Raw genomic sequence first — 15,289 nt, 5'->3', positions numbered from 1 at the left:
TATCAGAACTCATGGTAGGGGTGATATCTTTTACTAGACCAACTAGATTTTTGCAAAAAAAGTATTGATTTGTAAGCTTTCAGGCACAAGCACCTTTCTTCCACGTTCTAGCCTCCACAGGGATGACGTGGAAACGGTGGTGATCATCCATCCTGTTGAGATAACAGGGATGCTCAGCCCTAATTCACCGTGATGAGCCTTGACCACAGACCACCTCCGATACAATATGGCCAACAGGTGAGCCAGTTCTAGTAAAAATCAGTTTTCTGGACTGATAGTGAGACCCAAGTCATATGTTTAGAAGGGCTAATATAGGATGGCATCTAACTCTGGAAAAGACGCTTTTTAGCTTGGTAAGTCTTCAAAATGACGATCACCACAGGTTCTCTGAGAAAGCCAAACAGCGCACCGCTTTCTGACAGATAGTGCTGAAAGAGACACAAACAACTCTGGGCACTTTTACATGTGCTCCAGGGGTGGGGGGAGGGAGGGCACTCTGAGTGGCTGGAACAAGTTTTGTATTTCAAAAACCCCTGCCACCATTTTGAAGTGTGGGGATGCCAATACATGAGACGTGGAAGCAGGCTAGAACAATTAAATTGAGTCTGCTCCAACGCACTGTAATTACAGTACATCGGAGCAGCTCCACAGCACGTCTGCAGGCACCCTCTGTTCTTAGACCAGTGATTCTAAACCCGGATGCTGCAATCCTTTCAACGGTGCAGCTGTGTTAGCACAGGTAGGCATGTAAACTTGATTTCGCAAGATAAATCCAGAGATTTCAAAAGGGCTCCATAGTGTTAAACATATTCTGACCTGTGGTCTGAGTTCTTTGCAATGGAAGAATTGCTCTATTATTTTTCTGTAATTACACTTTTTTTTTTTTTTTTGACTAAGATAGCATTTTCCAAGACGGTGTCTCAAGTCTAAAAGGATCAAGAATTACTGGCTTACACAAAGCAAGAACCCCCCCATACTGAGGACCAGATTCACCACTGAATTTTGAACACTGAATCACTTTTTGAATGCTGAACTGTTATAAAGCTAGCTTGGGCCAAGGTAAATTTACAGATGTTTTGTATCACACTTGCTGAAGCATAGGCAGTGAAGCTAGCCCTAAAGTTGCAATTGTAAAATCTACCCTTCAAGGGTCTGGCTATGCTAACGTTCAGCAGCACCTAAAGCAGTGATCATACAAATCAGAGGACACGGGGCAAGAAATTATCAAATTTTGGACCCTGCTTTTCAACTTAGAGTTCATTTCCACTTCCAAATGTAACTTGGCTCAAATTTAACACAAGGCGTTGTGTTATAGCTGAGCTCATTTCAATGCTTTGTCTGGGAAGGGCTATCTTAGTTCTCCATGCCTTTCATTTCCAACATTTTGGGGTGGTTGGTTCCTCAAACAAAGAGGTCTGGAAGGCAACAATGTGTCTTGCACCTCAAACACTGCTTTTGTTAAGCTTTTCAGGGGTGAAGTTATCCTTCTGTTTTCTGCCTGGTTTTGATATCAAAGGGAGTTTGAAATACAAACTGTAACTGGCTCAAGTTGAAACTGCAGTATTAGCTGTGCAGTTCATTCAGTGGAGTACAAACAAACATCACTATCATTTCCCTCTTGATCTTTGCCATCTGGGGCCAATATGCCAAGAACCATCGTGTGTCAAAGTAACAAGGAGCAACGACCACATGCTTTTATATGAAAAGGAAATTTTTAGTTCTACTTTTAGGATCCACTTGTATGAAGAATAAAGTTGCCAGTTAAATTTATGAAAGACAAATTTTGCCGAGTTATACCCACATCACTTCAGTGAGGTCATTCATGAGTGCAAGTGAAAGCAAATGGGGCCATTGATACACATCTCAAACACTTCAAAACATGCAACCAAGAAAAACCTAAGGAGTGATGGGGAAAATGGCATTCCTGTTGAACACCAAGAACAGAGGACTTAAACAATTTATAGCTGGCAAGATGTTACACTTCTTTCAGGCATAGCTAGAGACTTCTGCAGTATCAGCGTACACAGAAAGACAACAGTGGTAGAAGAAAAGTTAAGGGCTCTGTAGGCTAGCTTTTCACCCAGATCATCATTTGTCAACCAGGTTTTCAACCCTTGAATAACCACAGAAGAGTGCAAATGGCAAAAAATAATCCCTCGCTCCATGCTTCGCATAACCTCCATCACAAATCACCCAATACATGGACATCTTGCAATATGCCAACAGTCAATGTCTTTTAGGATATTGTTACATGTTACACTTAACACGTTATATTTAGATTATAGTAAACATTAATACAAACTTAGAAAGTTTTCTGAGCAGTTGCACGTTAATGCTTACTACAGTCTAATACAGATCAATTGTAGTACTGCACTGAAGTCTTGAATTCACTCCCGCGCAGTGCCGTGCCAGAGCCCTGAACTGCTTGCCGGGTTCCCACCCTGCTACCAGCATCAGAGCCTTGCCAGTACAAGGCTCCATTGCAGTAAAGAGGCTGGGAGCCTGACAAACTGCTTTGCTGGGGGCTACCATTCTACCCACACCCACCACACTGGAGCCCCTTGATCCAATCTGGACATATCGGGTGGGGGGTGTAACTTTACTACGCTATGATGGCACTTAGCATGTGCTTCACTACTTGAATGCTCAGATACTAGTGTTTTAAGTGCAGTTAGCAGGTGCTAAGTGTAACATGAAACACTCTCCTTTTTATATGAAGGTGCAGGATTCATAGCTAAAATTAAACAGATTTCATTAACATCAAGTGCCTAGATTGCATCAGAAAACACCTTCCTACTGCTTGTTTTCAACAGACTTATGAGAAGCTCTGACTCCAGATCTAGCTCTTACAAAAAAAAGTGACAGCTCAGGTGTGAGCCATGTAGAGACGGAGAGGCTGTCCAGCATCACGAGGAAGACAGGGTTAAAAAACCTAAAGAGAATCCCAGACACCAACTCCAGCATCACATTAGGATATGCCTGGAAATGCAAGGGGAATGCATTCACAGAACTTTTTATACTCCTCTGTGAAATCTGAAACATCATAACCAGAAAGAAATAAGAACACATCCTGCTTACCACCAAACAACTTTGAGGTAAACAGACTATTCCAACTTTTTCTCTGAGCCTAATCTGCATAAAATGAACTGTTTCAAACAGGAGATATTACCACATGTTCAACTCTCCTATGAAATATGAACTTTCATTTCTCCCCAGGAGAACTTTTACAATCTTTTCTCCTATGCCTGAAGAAGGGTGCTTGTGCCTGAAAACTTGCAAATAAAATACTTTTTTGCAAATATCTAGTTGGTATAATAAAAGGTATCACCTCTACTATGAGTTCTGATTCCTTTCACAGAACTTGGCAGTGATATGCAAGGTGGCAGGGATTTCCAGAAGAAGTGTCAGGAAAGCAGTGGTGGCATTTACCAGCTTAAATGAGCTTTGTTCCTCAAAAATATAAAACCTACAGGCCAAGCTACAAAAATATCTTCAACTCTAATGTTACTTCAGTCTTAGCCATGAAAACCTGAAAAGCACTAAAAAATGTGTCTAAATGCCTCAAAAGCAGAAGTCTTAGAGATGTCCCAGGTAGTAAATGGATTGAATTTATAAACACAATCCAAGAAACATTTCTAAAATTATGCAGAAGAGGCAGCAGAAATGTGTCATGCATATGACTAGAACATCTGCCATGGCTAATGCTCTCTTGCAGGCAGATGGGGAAGACGTATATGCCAGCAAGCGCAACTCACACATTTCCCCTTCCGGCCTATGCCAGAGGACCAGTTAATACCAAAATGTGGTTTCTTCTCTAACTGTTGTGGCTCATGCTTTCAGCTCCCATGTGTGTTGGCCCAGAGGCAGACTGTTAGACATGCAAAAAAGGGCAAATGAAAGTAATACCTGTTAAATATAATTGTGGGGGTGGACTTAACACCTTGCCATCAAAAACAATCAAAGAGGACTGTAGGCTGAACAGAGCAATAAGCTGTTCATTCCCTGAAAATGCCCACACTGAGCAGAATTTGCTCCATTAACTTTAATATCCTAAATGCTGGTGCAAGATCATCTATTTTAATGACCGCCTATACCACCCCTTTACAAAAAGATGCATGTATATTATGCCTTCAGATACCCGCCTTAGATTTCAGACTGCAGTTTCTGTTACACACATGGACATGGACACACACACACACACACACACACACACACTCTCTCACTCTCACTCTCACCCTCACCCTCACCCTCAGTCTGATAAGAGTGTTATTCTTCCTTCTAGCTTCCTTTTTTTTTTTTTTTTTTTTTAAACTAATTCTGTGCTTTTACTGAGGACAAGACATTCCTAGCTGGTGAAGTGACATTGCTCTGCTAAAGTAAAAGTTTATACCAGCTAATAAATGTCTCATGCAATGCACCCACATTTTTTCCATGTGTGAATGGGACTAAGAAGAAGTCATATGTGGGACATGGCATCTGGAAGAAAAGAAAGAACCAAGAGGACAAGAAGGAGAAAGAAAAAAAAAAAGTCTCCATACAGATCAAGTGACCAGGATTTCCCCTTTTGAGAACTGGAAACTTAGGGCTTGTTACACATTATTATACTTTGAGCTTCTCACATGTTGATTAGTGCTGGTATAGCTCCAGTGTGGAGCTCATACATTCAGGTCAGCAGCAGCCTTGAAGTCTGGAAGGTAAAGAATCCCCACTCCCTTCCCCTATCCCCTCTCTTTCGTTCCTGGCTCCCCACACCCCCTCAGGGCTCCCCTCCTCAGCCAGCTTACTTGGGGCTGACCTAGTTCTCCCTTCTTGCCTGCTCCCCAGGGACAGTGCCAGCAGCCAAAAGTAAACAAGGAGCTGCGGGGCAAGGGGGAGTCAGAGGACTGGTGATCTGGGATGTTGGGGACAGCAAGCCTGACCCAGAGGAGGTCAGGTGACACAGGCTGATTAGGGCTGTGCAGCTGCAGCAGGCTGATCCGGACTGGTGTCTCCCCAGCTGCCCGTCAGGGGTCTCCCCTGCCCAGGACTCTATCCTGTCCCCCCGGCTTACTTACAGCAGCTGTCACTGTCCCAGGAGAGCAGGCAGGGAAGGAGAACCCATCTGCCCAGCAGCTGCCTCTACCACCACCATCGCTGCCATTGCCACTGCCTGGGCCCAGCCCAGAGAGTGGCATCAGCAGCTAGGCAGATGCCTGACTACTCCCCTGGGACAGTGCTAGCAGCCACAAGCAAGTAGGAGGCTATGGGGGCGGGAAATAGCAAGGTGAACCAAGCTGGTGGTACCACTCTGTGCTGGTGGGTGAAGGAAAAGCAATGAGCAGATGGTGGGGGACCTGCTGGGGGCAGGCAATGCCAAGGAGTGGGGTTTACACCAACGTGCAACTTAGAGTGGCCACACATTAGTGTAACACAAGCTGGGTAAAATCACCAATAAATGTGCCCTACAGTGGTGTAACTTTAAGCCACCTAAAGGGTGCTTAAAACTAAATTCACATGTTAATAACCCAGGAGTTAAATACTCCAGGAGCCACTTAAAATGAACATGCAACAGAGTCTTTGGACAAGGTAAGAATTAGAACAAATCGGTAAAACTGGCACAGAGCTGAGAACAGAATTGAGATCTCCTGCCTAGGAAGACAGGCATGGGGCAGATGCTCAGAACACCTCTGCTACTGAAATTCAATGGACTATGGAGCCTAAGAATCTCAGTCAATTCCACCACCAAGATTGCCAATAAGTATTTTAAAAGGTGATGTCTTCCTCCCTCCCCGCACTATGGGCCACTGTTCACTAAAACCATCTGCCCAGGGTTGTTTCTCACAAATCAAGCTGGCATCAGATGGTAGCATGTACTTTCTTACAGCACCCACTCTCCTGTAATCTCTGGCACACGCGAAAAAAAAAAAGGGAAGAAGCCCGTATCTCTTTTGTGCTGATCTCTGAACTCTGGCCAGGGACCCTGGCTTTTTTCATTCCCAGGGAATATACGTTTCTATGTAGCCAGACAACCAATCTTAGAACCAGTCTTCTGCTTTCCTGCCTAATACCAACGGTTCCCTAGTAAATATAAAAGAATCCAAAAAAAGATCTTTTATTGGACTGAGCTAAGATTCTGAGCAGCTCACCTACAGAAATAACTGAAGGGCATAAAGAGTCACCACAAATATCCACATTCGAGCTACTGAAACTGTGGACTATAATGTCCATTCTTAATACAACCTTTGATCAAGCTTTTACCCTAATATACCAGAGAATAATGTTCTGAGGTATTCTTTATTTTTCCATGATGTTAGGCTGTTCTGTCAGAAGAGCTGCATCACCAGTTTTCCATCCTACCCTGTCTCCCTCAGCCTTTAAGGCAAGAATGTTTTTATCCAATGACAAATGTTCAAAAAAAAAAAAAAAAAAGCTGTATTTTAGCCATTTTCTTTTTATTAAAAGAAAAATCTATGTTTAATCTATACTCAAATCAATACCCTGAACCTAGCAACACTAATATTCTTTCACCACTTAACATTTTCATAGGACTTACTGTGCAGTGAAGAAAATTTTATTGAGGTTGAGAAACTTGGCTCAAGTCAGATATGTGATTTTTACATGAACTGTTGCGGCTCATCTCTCCTATTTTTGCAGTCTCTCTAAGAATCTCCTGCGTATACTTGCAATGCATGTTATAACACTCAGCATTACAAATGTGTTAATGTTAGGTACTTAACACACAAAATACATGCTCCAGAGCCAAATTCTCAGCAGATGTAAATTGGCAGCATTCTTTTGACATTGACAGAATTCTAGCAATTTATACCCAGGGAAAAATCAGAACACACCCCCTCCCCCCCTACACACATGTCTTCCCCAGTTAGACTAAGATAAGAAAGGGAATTTGGCATTAAAGTAAAACACCCAGGCTGGATTCTGCTGCCACTCACATCAGAGTGCCAAAACAATGGTCCCGATACCCTGGCATGCGAGCCAATACACACCCTACAGGCACCTTTCTTCTTCCCAAGTGAGATTCACACCCTGTTGACACTTCAGTCTCATGCAGCCATTTGACATTCTTTACAGTGTGAGCAAAGTTACGAAGGGTCTGAGCCTATCACAACACAATGAGAAGAGATAAAACTAGACCTTTTCCGATCCCTCCCTAGAACAAAAATCTTGCTATCAGTCACGGCCAGATGCGCTCACTGATGTCTGTGGCATCGCACACATAGCAGAGGGGAGATGCACCATTGAAATCACTTCCGTTGCATACAATTCACTCAAGATCTAACCTTGCACTCATGATTAGATTATTCTCAGTCAGTCAATCTAAAATACCTTTGAAATCAACACAGCTTCTTCAGATTTGCACTGGGGTAAATGAGAACAAAGCCTGGGCATTAGTTCTTAGTCTGTAAACCCCCCTGCAAAAGCATCAATAGGAATTTTGCCGAGTTGAGACTGCAGAATCGGCTGTTGGGTCTTTGTGGAGTTTTGTCTCACGCACATACACCTAGGATCTGCTTCTTGGTTGAGGAAGCAAGATAGGTTAAGCAAGGCAAAGTTCAATTAAAGAACTATTGGAAAGGTGAAATAACTTGGAAAACATACAAGGTAAGATCTGTTTCTACTGAGGCCCTCATATAAATGAGGATCAGGACAGTAGCACTGAGGCAATCATTTGTGCCACTAGAAACTCATCCTTAGCAGTGGTTTCTGTAGTAGTGCAAACAAGCATTTAGATACTTTTTTCCAAGACACCCAATTTTATCAGGTAGCTAAAGAGAAGAAGTCATTATTTAATATTTCATTATTTAACATCAAGTCCCATCTGAAAACTTTGCAGGGTACAAATGGGGCTACCCTGACTTTCTGTAAATGCAAAGATCTCTCAGGGTGTTAATTTCATATGTAGGACACAGTGCAGATAAAAAAAGACACATTTAATTCATAAGAAGCTCTGTAGGATCTATGGCCACCAGATATGGAAACAGATAGAACTGGATCCACCTCAGAACAACACAGGGCAAGCACCAGTTTGTTCTCCATCACAGACATGCTAACAGGAGTATGCCCAGCACTGATTCCTCACATCATTTGGGGGCTCAGAAAATGCTGAGGGGGTACAACATGCTTACTACAGCACTCCATAACACAGTCTGTAAGTAGTAAGTAGAGGCATGCCCAGAATGATCTGTCATTGATCGCCTGTGTCCCACCAAGAGATTTCACCCAGCAAGATCTGCTTCAGACCCAAAAAATTGCTGGCTGAACCCAAGCACACCTTTCAGAAACAGACAATGAGTCTCATTGTAAAGACTCCAAGTGGCAGGGAATATACAGCATCCATTAGTTAGCTGCTCCAATGTTAAATAACCTGAAGGTGCCTTCTTAACCTGGCAGGGAGAATACCATGCATCTGTGTCCAAGAAGGCAGTTTTCCTGAACTGCTCTTCTGGCATGGTTCAGGACCTGCTGAGGTACAACGGCTTTCAGCCCAGTCTATGGAAATGGCAGTCTCCTCCTTTGTTCGCTCCAACGGCCTTATGGCTACGGGAAAGCAAAACTTGGGGGCATCCAAACCAATGCCCGCCAAAGGTTTTGGAAACATCTGAAGCCCCAGGTGTGGGTGGAGGATGTTTGCTGGTAGTAGGGCCACTTTGCCCAAATTAGCCAAAACTAATTCCAAATCCAAGTGTCTAGAACCAAAAGTGGCCCTACTACCGGCAAACACCCTCACCATTAAAATGGTTGCAGAGCAAACAAAACTTTGGTCTAAAACGCAAAAAAACAAAAGCTAGATTTCCTTCCCCACAGAGCCCCACTGAAGCAGGATAAAGTGAGATAAAGTGTCACTTGGTGCAAGTAAAGGCACCAGGGCTTGGCTCTTTATAGTCAGGAGCAAAGCAGGCAGAGTTTGTGTAGTTGCCGTTACATGTCATTCCAATAATGTGGTAGACAAAGTCCCTAAAAGTAGGCAATAATAATCCTTGTTGGATCTCATCATATACCGCTGGTCACTTTTTAATTTAATTTAAAAAAAAAAAAAAAAGGCAAAATAGGCAGTAAGAGTCAAGCACTTGCAATATTTGGAGTCAATATCTCCTTTTTTATCCCGGCTGCCCCCATTCAAAAATTGAATTCGTACAGGGGTCAGTCAGTTATGATTTGGAATCCAGTATTTGGATTTGTTAACATGGCCACATGTTTGAGTAAGCTCAGCTCCCGTATCAGCCCAATGCAGCAAAGTGCATAAGCAGATGCTTCAGTCCTGCCTTCAGCGCAGTTACAGATACCGATTCACACCGACTGAAGGTCCACCCAAAATAAACTATATACAAGCGTCTAGGAGGGTGGTTCTTTGCAGGGAAAACTATTCTCAGTCTAAGATACTTAAAAGAAATTAAACTCAAAGTTTAGGAAAGTTCGTTTAGGACTAAAAAATAAAGGAAGATGGAAATCTGCGTGAAAACTTTAAAAGATATTTTTTGTTTTGTGGAGGAACGAATATTAGAGTTTAGGCTGCATTCCTGTATCCCTTTGCTTTTTTCCCCCTTAAATATTTTTAGGTATGTGAGACATGACACTGCCAAAATAAAACAGGAGCACTCATAATAGGCTAATGACAGGTTGCAAGGCAGCTCTATAATAGGCTGCAATGTAAAAACAGAAGATATACTGTGGTGTTAAACCCACAGCAAGGATATGAATGATCATAATCCTACGTGCCTGTGGACCGGGAGCCGCGCCGTTTATTTTAATGGATTTACATGGCGCAAATGGGAGACCAGACCCCGGCCCATTAGGTGTCGGCATTCCTCAAAGAAGGAAGAAACACAGGGAAAGCAAAGTCTATGTTGCCCATGGATACACTGAGGTGAAAAATTCATAAAGAGAGAAAACAGAAGGGGGGGGGCAAACAAACACAAAAAAAAACCTTTTCTTCTCCTTCCCCCCCCAAGAGTTTCCTTTATTCTGTGAAAACATCCTCGTGGGGACTGCTCCCGACTCGGCAGCAAGGGGAAGGGAAACGAGAACAGGACCTCCAGCTACTCAAACCCCATCTCTTTCTTCTCCTCTTCAGTCACAAACACCGCTCCTCGGGCTCGCAGTCGTTTCCCGCGGAGGCGCCGCTCGCGGCCAGGGTTACTCTCGGGCAGCGCCGCCGCCCCGCGCAACAGCCCCGGCTGGAGGCGCCTCGCGGGGCAGCACCCGCCACACACCTCGCCGGGCACCCCGCAGCAGCAAGCCTCCCTCCTGCTTTGTTTGGCGGGGTTTAAGAAAGGAGACACTATTCCCCCCGAGAAGGGGGCGAGGAGGGGCGGAGCGGGGCGAGAGGGCTCAGCCCTACCTGCGCGCCCCGTGCTGGCGGGCTCCCCGCTGCCCAGCGCAAGTCCCGCGTGCCCCGACCACGACGTCTGCTTCTGCTACTGCCGCCGCAGCTCCGCGCTCGACCCCGGCTGCCTTTATTGCCTCGCTGAGAGGTTATTACCGGTCAAGCCCGGCTGCCTCCCGCGCTGTTTATACTGAGCCGTCACTCAGGCGGAGCACGTGGAGCCGCGCCGCCCTCTTAAAGGGGCCGGGGCAGGCAGGCGAGCGGGGCCGGCGGCTCGGCAGCCTCTCCCGCCCCGCAGGCGGTGAGCCCCAAGGGGCAGCGCCGGGCTCCCCCTCCGCTGCTAGTCTGTGCAGCGGGAAACGCGGCCCCTTCCCCCCCGCCCGGGGTAGTTGCCAAGTGAAACGCAGCAGTTGTGCTTCGCTGGATGAAACACGCTGCCTTGTTGTCTCGAAGGTGCGAGGCGATGTGCGACACGTTTCCCCCGGCTTGGATCGCCCCCGCTTGCCCCTGCTCGAGCGCCTCCACACCGGTCTTGGGCCCCGCTGGCAGGCTGAGGTCACCACTGTAAAGCATTGGTGCACGTGCCCTGAGATTGGCAGTGCGGCCCCTGTGAAAAGGCGCCGCCAACAGTATTGGCCTGCAGGCGGTTTCCGCTCGCCATCCACCTGCTTCGCCCCCGACACCGCTGGGAGTATCTGCCGGCAGTCCGTGATCGCCACTGGCAGACACTGACGCTGCCAGCAGTGTCTGTGGGTGGTTGCCGACTGCCACCCCCTCCCCGCCCCCGACGACCGTGCCGTGGCTGCCTGCAGTGGCTCCCCACTTGCCTTCGCCAGGGTCCTGCTGCTGACACCGCTGCCTGTGGGAGCTCACCATGCCCCCCTAGCCCCCAGGGGCATGAGGCATTCATGACACAGAGGTGCTACAAAGCCAATGCCACCAGCAACCAGGCTGTTCTCCTGCAAACTCAGTTGCAGTGGGCAGGTCACGTGGCCCAGGTGGACAACAACCGTCTACCAAAGGCTGTGCTGTACATGGAACTGACAACTGGGAAATATGACAGAGGGGCCTCACACAAGCATTTCAAGGACGCCCTGAAGAGGTCCTTTCCTGCCTGCGGTGTTGACCACAAACTGGAAAACACAGGCTGCAGATCGTGATGCCTGGCGGCTTCAAACCAAAAAGGCAGTAGCCCTATTTGAATGACAGGGCAGAGCTCACATCAAGGAGAAGAGGAGGAGAAGCAAAGATACGCCCTCATCTAGCAGCAACCAGCCATACACGTGTGACCGTTGCAGCAGGATTTGCCTCTCTGCAATTGGACTAGTTAGTCACCAGCAGGCCTGCAACTGGCACGGGCAGTTACCTTCCTATTACCTTCATAGACTTCATAGACATTAGGGCTGGAAGGGTCATTGGCAGATCATTGACTCCAGCCCCCCGCCGGAAGGGCAGGAAGTCAGCTGGGGTCATAGGATCCCAGCAAGATAAGCATCCAATTTTCTCTTGAAGGTGTTCAATGTAGGTGCTTAAACTACCTCTGATGGCAGGCTGTTCCAGGCCTTGGGGGCTCAGACAGGAAAGAAATTCTTCCTTATGTCTGCCCTGAAACAGTCTTGCAGGAGTTTATGACCGTTCAACCTCGTCATCCTTTGGGGCGCTCTGGTGAACAAACGTTCCCCCAGATCCTGGTGGTCACCCCAATAAACTTATAGGTGGCCACCAGATCACCCCTGAACCTGTGCTTTTCCAGGCTAAAGAGCCCCATGGCTCTCAGCCTGTCATCATAAGATCTGTTTTCCTGACCTCTGATCATGCGCGTGGCTCTCCTCTGGACTCTCTCAAGCTTCTCCACATCCTTTTTGAATTGTGGAGCCCAAAACTGGACACAATACTCCAGCTGCGGCCTCACCAAGGCCGAGTACAAGGGGAGAATGACGTCCCGAGATTTCCTGGAGAAGCATCTATGGATGCAAGCCAGAGTTTTGATCGCTCTACTAGCTGCAGCATCACACTGCAGGCTCATGTTCATCTTGTGGTCAATGATGACCCCCAAGTCTCTTTCTTCTGTAGCGCTATCCAACGTAGCACTGCTGAACCTATAAGGATGCTGCAGGTTTTTCCTCCGAAGGTGGAGAACCTTGCATTTTTCGGTGTTAAACACCATCAGGGTCTCGCCCACCCATTTGCTGAGCCTGTCTAGGTCAGTGTGGATCGCCCTCCTGTCTTCTGGCATGGATGCTTTGCCCCAAAGTTTGGTGTCATCAGTGAACTTGGCAAGTCCGCTTCTGACTCCAATGTCCACATCATTAAGAAAGATGTTGAATAATATGTGTCCAAGGACAGAGCCTCGGGGGACCCCACTGGTCACAGGTTACCATGATGAGTGACTTCCATCAATTACTACCCTCTGGGTCCAACCGACCACGTAGCCAGTTCTCCAGCCAGCGGATCGTGGTGAACCCAAGGCCACAATTGGCCAGTTTCGCCAAGAGGTGATCTTAGGATACCAGATCGAAGGCTTTTTTGAAGTCAAGATATATGACATCAATCTCTTCTCCCTTGTCCAGGTGATAAGTCACCTGGTCATAAAAGGAAATGAGATGGGTCAAGCAAGACCTACCCACAACAAACCCATGCTGGCTATCCCTCAGGATGTTGGCGTCGGCCAGTCCATTAAGGATGGCCTCTTTAATAAACTTTTCTAAGATCTTCCCTGGGATAGAAGTCAGGTGGATGGGCTTGTAGTTTGCCGGATCCACTTCCCTCCCTTTCTTGAAGATTGGCACCACATTGGCCTTCTTCCAGTCTTTGGGCACTACACCAGAGCCAGAGGCTGGGCTGTGATGCTTGCCAGCTCCTTGAGCACCCTGGGGTGTAGATTGTCAGGGCCGGCTGACTTGAAGGTATCCAGCCTCTCAAGGTGTTCCTTCACAAGGCCAGCATTAATGGAGGGCAGGGGATCTCCCTCACCTGGACCTCCCTGTCCCATAATGGGCAAGGGCATCCCATGGGACTGATGAAAGACTGACACAAAGTACCCATTTAATAGGTTGGCTTTTTCCTGGGCGTCAGTTGTCAGTTGCCCCATCTGATTCAGCAGGGGACCAATGTTGCCCTTGCTTTTCCTCCGGCTCCCCACATATCTGAAGAAGGACTTTTTATTGTCCTTGATGTTCGAAGCTAGTTGGAGTTCAGTTGCAGCCTTGGCTTTCCTGGTTTGCTCCCTGCAGGACCGGACCAGTGCAAAATAACCTTCCTTGGAGGTGAATCCCATCCTCCATCCTTTGTAGGCCTTTCTTTTTAGCCTCAGGAGGTCTGCTACATCCCTGGAAAGCCAGGAGGGCTGCTGTGCCCTCTTACTGCCTTTTCTCCAAGATGGAATAGACTTAGCTTGTGCATTGAGGATTGCTCCCTTGAGAAGCAACCACGCTTCTTGAACTCCCCTCCCCCTGGAGTCGTGGTCCCTTAGGGCCTCACTGACCAGCCTCCTGAGCTTGTTAAAGTCAGCTTTCCTGAAGTCAAGGACTCCCATGTTGCTGACTGACTTGCCAGCTTTACAGCCGATGGTGAAGGTGATCGGCTCGTGGTCGCTGTCACCCAGCTTCCCATCGATCACTACATCACCGATTAGGTCATCCCCAGTAGCCAGGACCAGGTCAAGCAGCGCTTTATCTCTTGTTGGCCCATAGACTTCTTGAGTCAGGTAGAGGTCATCCACGCACGAGAGGAACCTTTGCGACCGCTCGGATTTTGCTGAGTGATCCTCCCACGAGATGTCCAGGTAATTGAAGTCACCCATGACAACCATGGTCCTGGAGCATGCGGCCTCAGTCAGTTCCCAGCTGAACTCCTGGTCAAGCTCAGGACTTTGAGTGGGAGGTCTGTAGTAGACTCCCACCACTGTGTCCCCTGTGCCGTGTTCCCCACAGATTTTAACCCAGAGGGTCTCAAGTCGTCCACCCTGGTCACCAAGATCAGCTTGCAGGGACACATAGCTTTCCTTAACATAGACAGCTACACCCCTGCCCCTTTTATCTACTTGATCCCTCCTATACAGGGTATAGCTATGTTTACCCATGGTCCAGTCATGGGTGGAGTCCCACCAGGTCTCCGTTATCCCTATGACATCATAATTATTTGCACTGAGCAGGAGGACGAGCTCCTGGCATTTGTCTGTGAAGAACTGCCAAAAGGGGCCTAGTTCTGTGCACCCTGACAATATCTATAAATCTGTGAACTCCTGCACAGGCCCAGGCACCCTCAAGCCCTGGGAGCACTTTCCCAGCCCCTCCTGCTTACTGAGATGCATACCCGGGATCTCTGGCATGTCCCCAGTAAGAGGGGAGACTCGGAGTTCCCCCTTACGGAGGCACATCCCAGAAATGCTAAGATTAGTTAACCTAGAGAAGACTGAGGGGGAATTTGCCAAAAATCTTCAAATACAAAAAAAGTGTCTTTTAAAGGGCTGGTGATCAACTGTTCTGTGCATCCGTGAGGGGACGGGAGAAGGCATACTCTTAAATTGCATAAAGGAAGATTTAGGTTAGACCAGCAGTTCTCAAACTCTGACAGATTATGCACCACCAATTTAAAACAATACAACCTTACGTACCACCAGCAAATGTTTCAGTTCAAACTGAAGTACCACTAGCAAATTTTTGTCATGTAAAGTAATTAAAATAAATCTGTTAATGTGTACGACTGACAAGCTGTCTGCGTACTGCTGGTGGTACCCGTACCACAGATTGGGATCTGCTCGGTTAGACATTAAGAACTTTCTGAGTTCCGTTAGCTTTCCTGGATCATAATATTAACTGAGAATATTCAGACAACAGACATGTTGTAGAATCAGAAAATATGACTGTTTTCTCTTTTTTTAGGATGAGTGATTATTTATACAAAATTCATTAAAAAATGTGCTTATTAAGCATTTGTTATGTTCCTATTTAAAATGTTTTGAAGGCT

General features: G+C 46.8%; 1 protein-coding gene across 1 annotated transcript in view; it reads right to left on the bottom strand.

The window, feature by feature from the left end:
* The window catches only part of ABCA1 (ATP binding cassette subfamily A member 1), a 116,402-nt gene extending 105,918 nt beyond the window's left edge, over positions 1–10,484 (bottom strand). The window contains exon 1 of the mRNA XM_090038922.1: positions 10,337–10,484. The gene's annotated coding sequence lies outside the window, so the exon portion shown is untranslated. The remainder of the gene's footprint in view (positions 1–10,336) is intronic.
* Positions 10,485–15,289: the final 4,805 nt, after the last annotated feature.

The sequence above is a fragment of the Crocodylus siamensis genome, chromosome 3 (assembly GCF_052110815.1).
Source record: "Crocodylus siamensis isolate JL-2025a chromosome 3, ASM5211081v1, whole genome shotgun sequence".
In the NCBI taxonomy this organism is placed as follows: Eukaryota; Metazoa; Chordata; order Crocodylia; family Crocodylidae; genus Crocodylus; species Crocodylus siamensis.
Note: the sequence above shows the minus strand (reverse complement) of the source record. Positions and strands in the feature narration are given on the sequence as shown.